This window comes from Scleropages formosus, chromosome 19 (assembly GCF_900964775.1).
Source record: "Scleropages formosus chromosome 19, fSclFor1.1, whole genome shotgun sequence".
In the NCBI taxonomy this organism is placed as follows: domain Eukaryota; kingdom Metazoa; phylum Chordata; class Actinopteri; order Osteoglossiformes; family Osteoglossidae; genus Scleropages; species Scleropages formosus.
In genome coordinates this window covers 5,633,065-5,648,027 of record NC_041824.1, presented here as the reverse complement: position 1 = coordinate 5,648,027, position 14,963 = coordinate 5,633,065, and positions in this window count along the sequence as shown.

Genomic DNA, 14,963 nt, shown 5'->3' with positions numbered 1-14,963 from the left:
CTATTGCCATCGCAACCCTGGAAGGACTAAGCAGTCAAGAAAATGGATGGATGGATGGATGGATGGATGGATGGATGGATGGATGGTTAAAATGGGCAAAGGAACACAGATACTGGACGGTGGATGATTGGAAACGAGGACGACGGACAGATGAGTCTAAGTCTTCACTGTTGCAGATGACGCTGGTATTTGGCGTCTTCTGTTGAAGGAGCCAACTGAGGACCTCTAAGGCGCCTGTTTCTCCAACTACAGACGCTGATGTACTTATCGTCCGGTGCAGTTGTGCATCTGGGCTTTCTGCTTCTTTTCAGTCCTGGTTAGGTCCGGTTTGTCTTCTTCTCTCAAGACAGCAGCGGACACCTTTATACGAAATCTTCGGTTTCTCGGCGATCACAAAAAAAAAAAAAAACAATAGACTGACGTGTTTCTTGAGAAAGCTGTTTCGTTTTGGGCATTTATGAACCAGGAAATTAATTTTAGGATTTCCAGTACCTTGCGATCCAAGGAGTTTTTTTTTTTGCTTTCTTACGCAGAATAGCCGGTTCCAGCTGCGCTTACACAATTACAAAGGTTTCTGCACCGTTAGGACTATTTAAACACTTTGGCCACACCTGAGCTTCATCTCCTGATGAATAAAACTGAAAGGTGGTCGATATTCACTGTCGTAACAAACACTTTTGGACACACGTCAGTTTCGCAACACCGATCTTTCGATGTCACTCGGCTTCAATACTTCAGCAGTTCCAACAATTTCAGAAGACAAAGACTTCAGTCAAATGTGTTGATATTTGTCCTTTTGGCTGGTGCAAGAGTGAAAAAAAAGCAAAATTTTGTAATATTCATTACTGCCTCAAGAACTTATGGGAAGAAGGTACAGCAACTATGAAGGACTTTTACTTAAGTGAGGGTGTATATGTATATGTATATGTATATGTATATACTTTATTAACAGTTGTATTTTGTTTTATTCATCCCAGATGGGTTTGTGGAAAGGGGTTCTTTAAAGAATACGGTTATATTGTTTGTTCATTGTTCCCAGTGAACTGTTTCTAAGGAAAATAAATGAAAAATCGATTTAAAAAAAATGGCAATATGTACTATTCTGTTGTGCTTCTGTTTGTAACGTGTTGTATGAACACCCATCAAATAAACTATGCCGATGCTTCCAGTTAAAGAATAGAACCTACTCAAGGTTGTTGTTCATCCTCTAAATGCATTTTTAACCGGTTTTGACAAGCGCATTGTACGTGTAGAGGCCAGGAAGGGATGCCGCGCGCACCGAGGCACGCGCGGCCCCCCTGCGAGGACACTTTGCATCCGCGTCCCCAGCATGCGCAGCGCAGCATTTTGGCAAAGTGGTCTATCGGCAATCTGTCACTCCAGCCTCACCTCATCGCGGGGTGGCGTCAGCTTCCCGCGCTTGTCACGGGTCGGTTTTAAGACAGCGCCTGAAGAGCCTGTTCTGAAAGCAACAGCTTTCATTTGTGATGGAAACGTATCATTTTATTTTGCTATTCATTCTTTGGTTCATCCACTGCATTTTTTTTTTTTCCCTCAGTAACACAACAATTGGTTCTGCGGGAAAGAGTTCAATAGACGCTAAGGGGGTTCAGACAGGTAATTACGGTACAGGGCAGGGGGCGGGTGGGGGGGAGGGGGGGGGTAGGCCAAAGCGGGGATACATAAAGCAAGGCAGAATGCATAAGCACCTCTTTCTATGTGTAGCCTGTGGGAGGGGGGGAGGTGTGAGTGCCGGGGTGGTCTGGGGGCTGCAGAATCCCCCCACCTTGTGCATGTCAGCTATCTGGGACACAACAGCCACTGTCTCCTGGGAAGCAGGGGGAAGTCATAAATAAACAATGCGGCTTCACCTTGGCGACGCCACGGCCCCGTGCTCTCTGCACGCATGAGAATGCACCGCACCGCCGTCAAGGTCTGCGGTCGGCCTTCGCCATCGAGGCTCTCCGACGGACTGGCGGCCTTTTCGGTAACCATCGCCGCGGAAGAGTCACAACGGCACGAAAAAAGCAGGTAGAAGGAAACTCGACGGACCGGCGTGCTGAGATTTGTCTGCTTCTGAACAAAGTTGAGTCCGGTGAAAGGCTGCCGCTTCGCGCCGAAATGCATAAATGCACTATTGTCATTGCACGAGCTCCAGTTTGTGAGGGGTTTGTCATGAGATAGAATGTGTGGCCCTTTGGTGTTTACAGATGTGTTTGCAGATGTTCATTATCAGAATAATCTATTTGCGCTGCGCAGGACAGCGAAACAAAAGGAACTGAACGATAGAACGGCGAGTTTCCGATCAAGCGCCTTTCTGCCTGTAACTGGTAGCATCACACGGGGCAGCTGAGAGTGTAGTGGTTACAGCTACTGCCTTTGGCCCTGAAGGTCACAGGTTTGATTCCCTCTTCTGGCTGTAGTACCCTTGAGCAGTGTAATTATCCTAAATTACTCCAGTGAAAATTACCTTGCTGTACATAATTGTAGCCTTAGTACTGTAAGTCACATAAAGAAATAAATGCAGATGTGCTGTGTCGAAGAGGAAGATGGGGTCATCCTGGTGAAGTTCTGCTGGAAGCGATGTTCACCCGGCATGCGGAAGACTCCTTCCCCTGTTGGATATCCTGCAGACACACACCTGAGCAACTCCCTCCAAACCACACTACTGATGCTCCCTCACCATCGATACTGTCCACCACCAGTAACATTTATTTTTGATTTAATCATTTATCTGATGCTTTTCTCCAAAACAGCTTATAATGTTGGCCTATTTACAATTATTTATCCATTTATACAGCTGGGTAATTTTACTGGAGCAATTTAGGGTAAGTATCTTGTTCAAAGGTACTACAGATGAAGGTGGGATTCAAACCTGCAACCTTTGAGTGTGAAGGTAGCTGTGCTGACCACTGCTGTACCAACTGTCCCGGGTAACAATGCCGAGAACAATCTGGAACAACGCACCCAAAATCTGCTTCTTGTTTCCCTCACTTAAAAAATAAACATTAATAGTGAACAAATGCAGCAACTGCCATTCATCTCCAAGTCTGTCAATATGTCACGATTGCGCTTTTAGACACTTATCAATTTTTAACCTCTCGCTCCATTGACTCAGCAATTGCGGTGTAATTCTTTTGAGATCGACCGCTTTCGGAGGCGGAGCGGCTGCGGCGTGTATATCCCACACTTTGAGCTTCTGTGTAAAACTCTGTGTGTGTGTGTGTGTGTGTGTTTATTAACCAGTGAACAGATTATTCGTGGATCAGTTAGCAAAGAGAGACACGATGAACTTATAGTGTTATTGGGAGCAGAAATATGAAATGTGACTCATGGGGGGTCTTTTAATAACGTGGCGCAAAGTAGCAGCAGGGATCTTTGCCAGTCCGTTCTCACAGATGACGCAGTTTGGATTATGAATGTTGGATGGGTTCCATTTGGTCATAACTTTAAAAAAAACGGAACTTCTGTGCTTTTTGTAAGTTTGCCTGCTAGGAATATACAGCATAAGGTGTATGCTTATGCTGTATATTGATGACGGTCAATGACACGTGATGGTTGAGTTACTGAAGTTATCCCCTCCTTCAGTGTAAAAATCAGGGGTCGGAAAGGTGAAGCGTGACTCATGGCCGTACCGATTTAGAGAAATCCTTGCTGCGTGGTGACGATCAGAGTAAATTTGGCTTAATTCTCAAATATTTGCTTTGGATCGGTGCGGCCCTGCCAAGGTTTGCACGTCGCGCCGTTCCAAAGTAGCCGGTGGCTGAATAAATGAGCCTGGTTTTCAGTCAACAGTTTCGTTTGTCAGCTGTTGTCATTTGTCCCTCCGACAGTCCGACACAAGCTTCACAACAGGGAAGGAAGGTAGGGAGACAAGTTCTGAAGGCTTTTCTACTGCACCATCTGCAGTCAGGAAAGTCATCAATCAATATTACAGTTGGATTTTCAGATTCCCACCTTTTCTTTTGAACGATCTGTCACACCCTTAACTAAAATATCTTCAATAAAGAGACCATTGAAATGTTAGTAGTGAAATGGTCATTATAGGAACTGAAGACTTGAGAAATTAGAAGATGGTGCCATGCGGTTGGGTGGCACAATGGTGCAGTGGGTAGCTCTAGTGCTTCACAGTATCCGGGTGGTGTGGGAGAGCAAGGGTTCGATCCACCCTTGGTCTGCGTGGCGTTTCTAGGTTCTTCCCATGTTTGTGTGGGTTTCCTTCCACAGTCGAAAGACTTACAGTTCTGGTGGATGGATGGTGCTAAATTGCCCTTAGTGTGTGTGTGGTTACCCTATGATGGACTGGTGCACATCCCTTGTGCCCAATGTTTCCAGGACAGTCGTTGACTCATGGTCACTCTGCTCAGGAGAAGTGGTTATTGAAACTACTACATGGATGGTATACAGTCAGAAGTAATTTGACCAATGAGTTCCGAAAGTTCACTATACAGGTGCTCTTGGATATCTGGTAGCAGAGTGGTTGGAGCTGATACCTTTAAATCCAATGGCTGCTGGTTGAAATCTCACCTCCAGCTGTAGTACCCTTGACGAAGGTACTTACCCTAAATTGCTCCAGTCAAATTACCCAGCTGCGTGAAGGGGTATGTAGTTCCAGTTTAATCAACTTTGCTTTGGAGGAAAGCATCACCGAAATGTGAACCATATTTTTAATACAGAAAAAGTCTGAAATAAGCACCACGGTGGTCAAGACTTCAGATTATCTGTCACGGACTCCAGGATTCGTGATCCACGAGAAGCGCGGTTCTGCTTCCACACACCGGTTGCACGCGAGGAAGAGCTTGAAAGGGGAGCCGGGAGAGGCGTCCCGTGAGGAATCTTGTTCAGTGTGTCTGCGCTCACCCGGCTGTCGAAAAAAAGTTCTTCATTGTTTTCCAGCGCTTCTGTTCAGCTTTATTCGACAAGTTCACTGTAAAGAAACTTTGAACTTGGGCGGTTTAATGACTGTTTTCATATTGTTCAAAACGACACATTCTTAAAGTTCATGAAAGCAAAGGTCTTCCTCAGAATACACCCTGGTGTGTTTATTTACAACAACAAGGAAAAGTGAACAAAACAAATAAAAATATTATTATTGTTGTTGTTGTCAAGCCATATGATGTATATACTGTACATACACTACTATTTGTAACAACGCGCCTCACTGGGAGTTTGAGCGGGAAAATGAGTTTAATGTAAATAGTTGAATTGTGGGTAAAATGGGATTGTGTTCAACCGCTGTGGGAACCCACGGGGAATATAAGGGGGTAAGCATGTTGGTCAATGAGAAGAAGAGGAATGCCTGAGGGGTGCTAAGCGGGCTGGGAAGGCTGGCTTGCAGGTGCAGGTGCAGGTGCAGGTGCAGGTGCAGGTGCAGGTGCAGGTGCAGGTGCAGGTGCAGGTGCAGGTGATGCCAAGGTTGTGGGTTTGATCCCTGTGGGAGCCAGTGCTGTTGATTTGGTCTCTCCTCCTGGACTCAACACAAAGGTCCTCAAGGAAAAGGGGCCTTTGGACCAAGAGCGTTACTTTCTTGCGTTCATGCCTTTATTTCTCACTGTGTGCCGGTGTTCCAATAAACGTTGATAAACGCTGTCCCTGCATCCTTCTTTGCCGCATTCGAACTCAGAGCACAGCGAACTATAATATATAGTATGTCTACTTTTCAAATGACGAGTCTTCTAAGCAGCATCGGCCACCTTGAGATACTTTGTGTGAAACAAGGTGTTTTGTTATCAGATAACTCAATAATTAGTTTTAAGTTTCGTCCTTAAAAACAGCCTCCAGCCAAGGAGAACCTCCAGTTTTTCAGCTCAGAAGCAAAGCAACTGACTCAATACTTTACTCAAGTGTGCTAATTCAAAGCAATCTGAACATTAAAGATATGTTTTAGATCATTGCTCCTCCCGTGATGGAGGTCAGACCGCTGTCTCCTTTTACTCCATTTTTACTCTCTATTGGGTCTCATCGCTTAACTTCAAAACCGTTTTAACAGTCTCGCTTCAAAGTGAAATTTGATGCGGGGGAAGTGAGGTCAGCGACGGCAAAGATAAATGATGTTTTGCCAAAGTGCTCAATTTAGGTCAAAGCCTTTTTTTTTTTTGGCCGCAGGATTAACGGTTTCGTATTTATCCGTCGTACCTGTTGGTGAAGGACAGAGCGAGCTCTGCCTATTGCTGCTCGGGGGACATCAGTGCATTAGAAGAGTCTTTCATTACACCACCGCGATGCGCTCCCTGTAATGTGCTTCGCCGGCGATTATCGCTTCTGGCTTCGCTTTTCCCTAATTAAGGACTCTCATTAGGCCACCTTGAGCCCATTTGTAAAGAATTAAGTCGTCCCGATTAAATACGAGATCTTGATGGGTATTTATTTAAGTTGGGATGCGTTGCGGAGGCATCATGGGAAAAGAACGCAAACTCTCTCCTTCCAGTTTCCTTATTATAGCCAACACAGCATGACCGTAAAATGTGACATTATATCTCAATTATACTGTGCCACTGCTTGTAGTCTTCCAGAGGTTTCTCGGATTAATTATAGACTGCATTTTTATTTATGGCATGAACTCACACACATTGTATATACACAGACACAGTGTATGTACAGTATACATATATACACAGTGTCTATATGTATGTGCATTCAAGCACACACAGCATACAAACAGTATATATATATATATATATATATATATATATATACAGACACACACACACACTTTCAGAACCGCTTGTCTCATACGGGGTCGCGGGGAACCGGAGCCTACCCGGCAACACAGGGCATAAGGCCGGAGCGGGAGGGGACACACCCAGGACGGGACGCCAGTCCATCGCAAGGCACCCCAAGTGGGACTCGAACCCCAGACCCACCAGAGAGCAGGACCCAGTCCAAACCACTGTGCCACCGCACCCCCTCATATATATATATATATATATATATATATTTAAATATATAATCTAGTTGGTTAGTCTATTAGTTCCTATATATACACACTTTAAATGTATTTATTTAGCTGACACTTTCCTCCAAAGTGACTTACAACGTTAACCTACATACAATTATTTACTCATTCATACAGCTGGGTAAATATCAATACGTAAACATATGTATTATATTTACATACATAGGAAATGATGTTCTTCCCGTCCCTTACTTTAATAGCTGCACTGTTTGCTGTGTATATCAATCAAACGTAATGTAACTTTCCTTTTATCGCTTGTATTTCTAAATGTTTTTAGAAGTTTCTTTCCGTTCCTCGATGGAGGACCTTCCTCTTGACCCCAACAATGGAGGCTCTAAAAAAGCCTTGTCGCCCTGCTGCAGACACACACACACACACACACACACTTGCGCGCACACATGCTGCCGCACCGCTTTCGGGACCTCGCTGTCCTTTCGCATCACTCAGCACATCACCCGTGAAACTGCACTCAGCATCACATCCGATGCTTTAAGTATCGGCCTGTCCTCCCAGTTCCGTCCCAGATGACTTCTCCTGTTTTGACATCTCACGCCCGTTGGGGGATGACTTCATACCTGGCACTCAGACGGAGGGGAGGGGCGGGAGGTACGAGGGCTTTGGTCTCTTTCACATCGTGAGGGCTCCTCCCTGCAACCAGCTGCCTTTACAATGTCTCTAATCCTTCATGGGACTTCTCTGCAGAGGTCATTTACGCTTCACCATTAGAGCTCACCGACGCTAAGTTCCTCTCTCCGGCAGCTCTGACCTCCACCTTCAAGGCGGCTGAAGGTCACCGCTCTGACCGCGATCCTTCAGGAAGTGTTACTGTACAGCAACGGGAACCGCTGTTGAAACTGATATCTCCGGTCCGAGGCATGAAGGACCTCCGGCCCACCGGTCATTCCCAGTTTGACTACGAACGATAACTAGATTATTCTAGAAAGCGCCTCCGATTTGACACTGCTGAACCACGTAATACCTGGGAAGAGCACCTTCGACTCTAAAGATGTCTGCAGAATATTCTTTCTATACTTTCTATTCTATCATTGATACAACAGGGTAATTTGTACTGCACCAATTCAAGGTAAGCACCTTGATCAAGGCCACCACAGCAGGAGGTGGGATTCAAACCTGGGTCCTAACTCTGCCATTTTCTGTCCCTAAATAAAATAAGATGGATTTAGGGACAGGGGGTGCGGTGGCATGGTGGGTTTGGCTGGGTCCTGTTGTCTGGTGGGTCTGAGGTTCGAGTCCTGCTTGGGGTGCCTTGTGACGGACTGGTGTCCCGCCCTGGGTGTGTCCCCTCCCCCTCTGGCCTTACACCCTGTCTTGCCAGGTTAGGCTCTGGTTTGCCATGACCCCACTTGGGACAAGCGGCTTCAGTCAATGTGTGTGTGTGACTGTGTGTGTGTGGGGTGGCATAGTAGCACTGGTAGCACTGGTGCTTCACATTTCATGAGCTCTCAGTCCAAACACAGGTTTGAATGTGGCTCAGTCTCCGTAGAGTTTGCAAGTTCCCCCCAGGTGCTCTGGTTTCCTCCCACAGTCCAATGACATGTGTTTCCAATGGATTGGTGATCCTAAATTGCCCATAATGTGTGTGTGAGGGTGTGTGGTTCCCCTGCAATGGACTAGCCTCCCACCTTGGGTTTACCTGTGCTTCCAGTGGATGGACAGGCGAACGATGGCGCTATATTTGTAAAGGGGTGCCGTTTTTCTTTGATCTGCTTCCAAATAAATAAGTTGGACCAGTAAGTGGCAGTAATGGCAGTGCATTTATTGCGGACACGCAAAATCCTTTGAAGCGCATCGAGACATCGACGTACGAGTAAACGTGGTGAATTAAGACTCTGAGGTTCAGCAGAAAGGTTCTCTTTTATACGCAGAGATATAGGCAGATCGATAATTATGTTAGATCACCAAAGTGTGCAGATTGCTGGGAGCGTCCGTCACAGCGAGCCCCTCAGTACCGCGGTGAAAGCTCTCCTGCTAAGTACACGTCCTTTAATGTGGAGTGGAATTGATGGCGAGGCTGTAAAGTGCACCGGTGTGGCCGTGTTGTGAGTGATGCTCAGCGGAATGTGTGTTTCTCCTACCCGGATCAGCAGGGTACCGGATGGGGAGGTGGGGTTAATGGGGGGGGGGGGGGCAGGGGGGTTGCCATTTACTTGCCGTTACCCATCATACCCATCACTCAGCCTGGCCGTCTGGTCGCTTCTAGCAGCACATTTTCTTGCTCCTCGGGTACTGCAGGTTCCCACCTGCCCATATTAAGAAGTCAATGAATGAATGAATGAGTGAATGAATGAACCCGAGTTCCACCTGTGACTGGGGCTCCAGGGTAGCAATTCCTTGGAAAAATTAAAATACGTCTGCAGAACTTTCCAGTTGCACACATCATATGTATCCGTATGACCGCTGGTTGTCCGTTACCTGTGTATTAAAGTCCCCACCTCAGATTCATCATTTATATTAACTGCTCTTTGTGTATATCTTTATAAACACCTTATGGCAGAAAATAAGCATCTATTACTCGTCAGAAAAATGCTTATAATATCTTTATTTTGATAGAATATTGTACATTTTTTTCACAAGTAACATGCTGTAAGTGCTGAATACTTTCTGCCACAGAAAAAATGGTTTCTGTTTGTAAGATCAGAATATTGTACCTTTCTTTCATAAGCGACATGGTATCAGTACTGAGTTTTTATTTTCCATCACAAAAAAATGTTTAGTATATGTTTATAATGATAGAATATTGTACCTTTTTTATAAGGGACATAAGACTTATTATTAAGGATATAGTATTTATCCTCTGTTCCAGAAAACGTTTATGTTTATAATAGAATATTTTCACGAGCTTCATGAATAACACGTTATAAGTTCTGAATATTTTATGCCACAAGAAATGCTTACATTTATTATAATAGAAAGTTGTACCTTTTTTCCTAATTAACACAGTACGAATACTAGATGTGTATCGTCGGCCAAAAAATGTTGAATGAACAATAGAGTACGGCACCGTTGTTCATAAGTGACACAATACGGGTCGTAGATAATAATTTATTATTAATAGTAGACGATTATTTAAAGCGGCGATGTTATCGACCGACCACCAGGAGCAGCGGCGAGCGCCAAACGAAGCAGCGGAAGGCCTCAAAGCTGCCGATGCTCACAGATGGCGCAGGGCCGCTCGGGACTGAGAGGACGGAGGAACCGGTGAGGTGGCAGGTGGCCAAACGCAGAGGGTCTGTGAGCCGGGAAAGACGATCTGTCTGCAGGGAGGAGGGTGCAGACGAAGGGAAGCTCTGAAATGTCAACAGATAAGTGTCTGTGAGGACACACTGATACAGAGACACTAATGACTTGGTGAGGGACAAGTCCAACAGTGGGGTCCAGTCCAGCCCGACAGTGTCGCCGTACAGCAACCGGACACGTAAATGACGCTGGACGCCGAAAGAGTGACATAAGCAAACAGAGGTGAGTCTCCACCAATCAGCTGCTTCGTCTCCTTGGTGCGTCACCGAAAGGTCATCAGTGGACCTTCGGCCACAGATGGCCACTGCGCTGGACGTTTCTGTTCCAGAAAGCAGCAACGGGGGGGACGGGGTTCCTTCCTAAGCAAATGCAGCACGGAAACTTGGGTGACGCTGGGTGGCGAGATGGTATTTGCTGGATCAGTCTGTGGGGGGTGATCTACGAACTGCATCCGCCTGCCAACCTGAAAATTTTTTACATGCAGGAATAAAACTAAATACTTTGGAGGTATAATTAGGTCTGGAAATATTTCATCTCTCCAGATAATGTGTGTAAATGGGATCTCAGTAAGTGCCCATAGATTTCAGATTACTCTACTAACACCCCCCCGAGAGTAATATGACAGTACTGTTCTTACAAGGGAGTTCCACATAGCATGTCAGCAGTAAACTAACCCAAAGAGTAAATAATACGGTAAAATTATTTACACTGGAAAAGTTTTTTTTTTCAGCATGGTACAATATTCAGCACTGTATTCTATTCTTTACTCTTCAATTCCTGGGATCTCCTGGACAGCAGAGCTTGACCACCGGGGTGGTCGGCGTTGAGGAGTGACCGGGTACGAGCCTCCACAGACTGCACTTCCAACAACTTTATCCACATTCTCCACATTTTGATGTTTCTACAAACACAAGCTGAAATTCCCACTAAAATAGCTTCCCTCTCTGACTAATAAAAAATAAAACCTGAGAATGAAAACTGTCAGCTATGTCTGAAAAAAAAAAAAAAAAAAAACGGGAAGAATAGAAAAAATAAAACCTACAGAAGTTACAGTGATTTTTAACAACCATATCACCCACTTATGGTCTGAACCAGGGTTTAATTCTAAGTCTAATATCACATCCTATATATACTGTGTGCATATATATACTGTATATATACACACACACACATACATATATACACACACATATATACATATAGACACATATGTCTGAGTATACAGACATATATATATATACTGTATATATACATATACATATACTGTATAAATACATATACACTGTCGATAAATACATGCACATATTCACAAGTACTCCAGCTCCCCATGGTGTCCCTCTCTGACTGAGAATTAAAAACTGTCAACAAGACCCGTAAAAGTCCCCAAAGTCTCAGTCCACCTTCCTCTACATTAGCTCACCGGCCGCGCCTGGTACTCGTTGCGCATTTAATGCTCGTGTAGGGAGAGGGGGCGTGGCCAGACTGGAGCCTGAGACCAAGCAATTCAAATTCAAAAAAGAATTAAATCTACAATATTAACCATACTTCTCAGCAACCACGTCACCTATTTGGTTATCTGTGTCTGAACACAGCTGAGAATATTCAAGTATTTAAACGATTCCATTCAAAATTCACTGTATATTTGCTGCTTATACATATATACATATATACATATATATTTATATACAGATATACACATACATGCACACCCCCATATATACAGTATATACTGTCTCTATTAATTGTCTGTCTAATTAATGGCCAGACAAGGACAAATTAGAAATTAGATTATTACAAAATGTACAAACATCAATAATTTCTTCGCATTTGCCTTCATTTATGGCTGCAGCTGAATAACCAGTGTATCAAGTTCAAATTAATTTTTCATACTCCTGCTGAATTTGCTTGTTGTTCTTTCTTTCTATTTGCATACATAATGCAGCCAGAAGATGTAATTCAGTCTATTTTGTGGACGAACGCTTGTGTTATAAGACAGTTATAGCGCTGCGATCACCGAGCGCCGATATATGAGTCGGCTGCTTTCAACGGGGATGTTTGATATATTTTGTATTTTTCTGCGGTCATGAGTTGGGAAAAGATCTCAGGAATGTAGAGGGAGAACAAACTTTTGGTGTGAAAACACAATAGTGGTCTGGAAGAATTGCATCGCGCTGGGTCTCAGTCAGAGGACAGTTGGCGAGCAGATCAGAGCCGCTGTATTTGTGGTCACTGTAGGGTGTGTGTGTGTGTGTGTGTGTGTGTGTGTGTGTGTGTGTGTGTGTGTGTGTGTGTGTGTGTGTGTGTGTGCGCGTGCTGTAGAGTGCTGCCGTGCAATTGGGCCACGGTGACCCCTCCCTGACCCGCCCGCCTCTCCCCCCACTCTTCCAAATGAAAGCCTGGGAACACAGAGACTTTGCTGCTCGAACCTTGAACCTGAACAGCAGCTTAAGTAAATGTAACCTCAAATTACCACCCTGAGGCTTTGACAGTAGAAAAAAAAAAAAAAAAAAAAAAAAAAAAAAAAGTCAGTTCCTGTTGCTTCACAAAGTAAAAAAAAAAAGAAAAGAAGGTTATTTGTTTCAACAGCGCCCCCCAGTGGAGCAGAGGTGCTAAATAATAGATGTCCTGAGAGGAGTGTGTGCAGCGCAACACAGTGTTTCCATAAGGCACAGAAATATGAAGTTTAAATATTAGAATATTACATTTTAAGTATAATATGTAACACATAAAACATTGTCAGAGGCCTTATTGTAAGAACATAAGGTAAATACCCAACGCCATACCGAACAGTGTAAAAAGTGTAAATGTGACAATCCAACAGCAGAGCAGCGTAACGCACAGTAGTGTAATAAATGAGCACATCAGTAAAACAACGTGAATTCATTGGGGAAAAGCAAAGCTTGTGTTTGATCAGTAATGCTATTCTGCGTATTCTCAGAATTTTTTTTGGGGGGGGGGAGTACAGTAGTAACATATGGGCAGCAGGTGGCGCAGTAGTTAAAGCACCTCTCTTTGGTGTGGAAGGGCCCACGATTGAATCACACCTCCTGCCGTAGTCCCCCTCCTCCAGGTGCTCACGCTGAAGAGACAGAGTAAAAAGATACCCTGCTGGGTAAGTTTCAAAAACTTGACAAAGAAATGTAACCCTGTAAGAAAGGTCATTGAAATTATTATTGACACGTATAATCCCGTCTCAAGGTCGGTCCCTGCGGTCCATCAGCTCCCGATGTCTCCGAAAAGTGTCCCTCCTACAGCTGTACGGCAAAAATTCTATTTGAATGTTGCTTTAAAAAATCCATTTGCATGGTGGTTATTAATATAAATTTAAATTTATTTTATAATTAATATTACAGTGGGTGCAAAGAATATTTCAGTTATGACTGCATTCACTGCACACAAATAGGTGCCTGTAAAGAGGCAGCCAGTAGTGTAGTGGTTCCCACTACTACCTTTGGCTCTAAAGATCACAGGTTTGAATCCCCTCTCTAGCTGTAGTACCCCTGAGCAAGGTACTTACCCTGAATTACTCCAGTAAAACTATCCAACTGTCTAAACAATTGTAAGCCACTCGGGGGGGGGGGGACATCAGGCAAGTGACTATACATTCAGACCACTTTCTATTATATTGCAGACTTATGCTATAATCATTTAAATTAATTTTTCCTTCATCGGTCTACACCGAATACCCCATAATAAGAAAGTTATTTCAGAAATGTTTAAGAAAATTTCTGAATGTTTATGAGGCTGCTGTTCTCAACACTTCCTGAATGCACTGTACATATATACTGTATATGGACGTATACATGTATATACATCTGTGTGTGTGTGTGAAGACAGGAGAGTGTGTGCCGGGGGCTTAACGATGAATGAATGACAGTACTATACCGTATGTACCATGTTTGGACGGCCTTCTTGACTTAACATCGCTAAAGAGTGGAAGGCCAACGCGCGCGCGCGCAAACACACACACACACACACACACACAGCCTTCACCACCGTTCGGGACCCGGCAACTGGGTGGCACTAAATAATTTAGCGAGAGCAATATGTTCAGTCTGAGTAACTTTCCCAGAATGGCTGCAGCGTCCCCAGTTGTTAGGACTCATCAGACGTTGGCGGAAATGTCAAACTGCTCCCTACAAGGGCGTCTCTCTCCGTTGGCTCCCAGGGCGAGACATCCTGCTTTCGCTTTTCCTTTATCGGGGGGCACGGAACATGTTTGATTGTTTTTCAGCTTTACGTCGGGACTGGGTTGCCATGACGACAAAGTGGCATGTCGTGCCGGATTTCACCTCTCCCGTCTCGCCGCCTCTCGGCAACCGCTGCGCGCGGCGCGGGGTCGGCGCGGACGTCCGACGAGGGGGTTCGCCAAACTGACCTTGAGGGGTGTCCCCTGGGAGGGAGGGGGAGGGGCAACTGACGCTCTGCTCTTCGCGCCGTTCCAGCGCACACATGGCGGGTGCCACGGCGGCACTCGGGTGAAACCGACGGAGGCCCTTGGTGAAGGGTAAGGGCTCCGCTCGGCGCGGGGGGTGAGGGGGCTGGGGGTGTGAAGCGCAGAACTTTTCTTTTCGTTCATGGATCACCTGTATAGCAATAATACCTGTGTGGGGGGAGGAGCTTCATTGACCTCACATTCATACTGAGGTCATAGATTCCTCCCAGCGCAGAACTGATTCGGTTGATCATCTGACACTTTTCTCCAAAAAACTTACATTTATTTTCCCCATTTATACGGCTGGGTAATTTT